The sequence below is a fragment of the Molossus molossus genome, unplaced genomic scaffold (assembly GCF_014108415.1).
Source record: "Molossus molossus isolate mMolMol1 unplaced genomic scaffold, mMolMol1.p scaffold_m16_p_10, whole genome shotgun sequence".
Classification (NCBI taxonomy): domain Eukaryota; kingdom Metazoa; phylum Chordata; class Mammalia; order Chiroptera; family Molossidae; genus Molossus; species Molossus molossus.
In genome coordinates, this window is record NW_023425345.1 from 71,864,224 (window position 1) to 71,867,943 (window position 3,720).

A 3,720-nucleotide genomic window follows, 5' to 3' on the forward strand; every position below is an offset into this window, starting at 1 on the left:
TAAAAATAAAAAGTCAGGCAAAAGAGGGCCTACTCTAGAAATATATTTACATAAAATTCTAGAAAGAAAAATACAGGGCAGAAAACAAATCAGTGATTGCCTGGGGGTGGTGCTGGGAAGGAGTAGGAAGGAGAGATTTCCAATGAGCATAAAGAAACTTTTGGGATCAATAGATACACTCATTATCATCATTGTATTAATGTCCATATTCATCAAATAGTACTCTTTAACTACATAAAGTTTATTGTATATCATGTATGCCTCAATAAAAATGTAAAAACATTTTCTCTTGATGTTTTTAGACAATTTGTTTTAACTTCTAGTTATATAATAAAGTATAAAGCAATAATGTGCACTATTGAAACCTTCCTGTTAAAGTCTATAAAAATTTTGAAATTTCCTTCTAGTTTATTTTGTTTTGTTGCTTTTATTTGTTTTGCCCTTTCTGCTTTTTTTTTTTTTTTAAAAGAAAGAGTTATAGGTGGTTAGATTAAATCTCTCCCCTCTGTTATTTATTTTAAATTTTATAATTGGGAATAACTCTTTGGACAATAATTTTTTATGACTTTGAACTACCCTGGATATAAGTTTAAAACCAATTAAACACTTAAATGCACTGGTTATTTGATTTTTCTGTTCATTTAACTTGATTCTTTACTTGAATAGAAGTCTTCCAAAGAACAACTCTGATGCTTCTTGTGCATCTAAAATTGGTGAGAACAAGAAGACAAAACACATCACCTCTCTTACCAGACGGTAGAGTATGCATTTGGCATCTTGCCTGGAAAGTTTCAAACTCAATTAAATGCACATATGGCCCATAGCAGTAAGCATTCATCTTTGCCAAGACACATTCCTCTATGGCATTTCCAAACCATGGCTATGATATAAATAAACCTTCTTGATTAAATGGTATTTTTTCATGCTTAATAATTTCACATTATGTAATGTGTTCTCTATCATAAAACCAATAATGTAAATATATCAAATAGAATATCAGTAAAAATTCTACAAGTGTGCTTTTTCTACTGAGGTGCACTTTATTTAGGAAATCAGGTTTGGAGATATCTAGCCTTAATGAGAGGTAGTGGTAGAATTAATAAATCTCCCAATACTATTCCCTGAAGCAGCTGCTCTCCTTTGAAATAATGAGCATATGGTTTCATCATATTTTATTGATTTTATGCCCCTCAGCTAAAGAAATATTTTAGTGGAATGCAAACAACTTTCACAATTTTTACATATTTCTCAAGCCCCCTATTTTCTTGGTTAAACAGAAAGCTAATGAACATACGAATAAAAAGACAAACTCAGTATTTAGATTTCTTAACCAAAGGGAAGACAACAGGAAAGATGAGGCCCATGAAACATATTTATTTCTGAGATGCCTACCTAAATATTTATAAGATTTAAAAAACAAAGTGGATGTACAAAAATAAGTTAATGGTAGACAGAGGCCCCATGTCTTGCATAGATATGGGAGTTGTCAGGGTTTAAGCCAATAATGTGTATACACTAGAAGGGAGAAAACAGCCATAACTTTCTAGCGAAGTGTGACGAGAGTTGAGTCAAGTAACTAGTATCAAAATTATGTAAGGACTCATGAAAGGCTGGACTGAGGTTCAATTAGATGAATACAAGTAGGAGTCCATTAGAGAATGTACACAAGCCCAGAAAGGGATGGAAAGAGGTTAGATATATAGGACATAAAAAGAATGTCCTAATCAGCCCAAGATTGGGTGGGAAGCAGAGAGTGAGTGGGGGGAAATTAGGTCAGTATCACAGGCAACAGACAGATACTATCTCAAACTTGAGATTTACTGAGCAAGTCTGTGAGTTATTCCTTCAGTTAGAATTTCTCGTTCTAGCATGGTAGGGCATGGTACTTCATGAATGGACTCCGGCTGATGTGCTCTAACTAAAGATTGTTGATTAAAAAGGTAGATTATTGGGTCTCATTCTCAGAAGACAGATTTAATAGATATGGTATTGGGCTAAGGTCTGCATTTTAATGAGCTATCCAAACAGCTCTGGACCAAGAATTCTTCCCTACAACTTCCCTGCTGCATGTTGCCCTAGAGGCTCTGGGTTCTGTAGGAGGCCATTTGTGAATCCGATCTTGATTAATTACCAAACAGAGCTACAGCAATGTGCATTGTGCCAGAAGCATAATTTATTTCTTATCTTTGAGGTATATTGGAGAATTGTGTGGATTACCTTTCTCCATCACTAGTGGGAGTGGGATTCTTGGGGCAGCACCTTTCCAGAAGAAGAATTTTCAAAATAAGTATAGAAGAAGGAGATGTGGTGAGAAGCTTTATTTGTATGAAGTTACATTCCTCATTTTTTTAAGTCTTAGTTTCTTTAAACCAGTCCTGGAAGGGGGGCAGTTATGGGTTCAGCAGAGCTAGAAGGAAAGCCAGTGTCCAGAGTTTCTGTTCCATGATAGAGTCCAGCTTAGCATCAGTCTAATCACAATTTGTTATCATCCATTGTGTGGGGGATCCACATGGCCGTAAGACATGGGCGACTACAGGAGCATGAGAGCTCCACAAGTCAGGAGTCAGGCACCAGCAGCAAAGAGCAAAACGCTAAGAAGACCGACAGGGTGAGGTCCCTTTGTTTAGAAGTTTAAGTATCTCAGATTTCATGCCCTTGCAGTGGCCTCGCCTCTTCTGGCCAATGACTTGCTCCCAGATGTGACTGACAGGTAAGCATCTTTCCACATCACCCAGACCTCACTGGGCATGCATCTGTACTGCCTCTGTCCAGTCCCTTCCCTCATCCATCTGCAGGGAACAAACCTGGAGAGTGTAAAACTGCAGCTTCCTGGCAAAACTGTACAAATGGCATGTCTGTATTATCTGGCCTTTGCTCCTTTCTTGTTATTAATTAACAACTGGGTTATTACAATAGTTTCAGTATGACAGTAAAGGAAAATAGTAGCAGTATATTCTAATGTAGAGCTAAAAGAGGGTACTATTAAATTTATTGTGTTGTTCAACCATAGTTTTCTATTTGCCACAGCTAATTAGGGGTGTTTGTTGTAAGACTTCTGTGTAGGTCTTTCTTTGACATTCCAAGGTACTCTGTGAATCTCCAAGAGAAATTATTACAGTTTACCATGAATGAAACAATGTGACCATAAGCGTCCCTTTAGAAAGGGAAATATTGATTCATATTCTTTCAGAGCTAATGTTCAGTAGCATACAGTATGGAAAAATGTTAATTTACTGACTTAAACCACTACAGATTTTTACAAATATATAGCAATAGTGAAGAAAACATTGCTCATGTATGCATAACCTTGGACATGGACAACAATGCTGGGGATGGGGCGGTGGAGGGGTGAATTCAGGAGGAGGGTGTCAACAGGGGGAAAAGTAGAAACATCTGTAACAAAAATACATTAATAAAAAAATTAAAAATGAATTTCAAGTTCCAACTTGCAAATAAAAATAAAAAAATAAATGAAAAAGATTGCTCAAGAGTGAATACCTGAACATTATTGCGAGTTTATAATAGGAGTTGGACTCAGGAAGTTGTTAAGTTCAACCAGACCAGACTATGGCTGAGTAGAACTTTGAGTGAAGTTTCTAAACCATAATACTACATGCCACATGTGCGTGTGGCTTGAATCAATTAACAGAATGAATATAATTAAAGTTTCTTTGGTCAGATATTTTACTCTTAAGCAATGTATCTATAGTGTACGGGTCC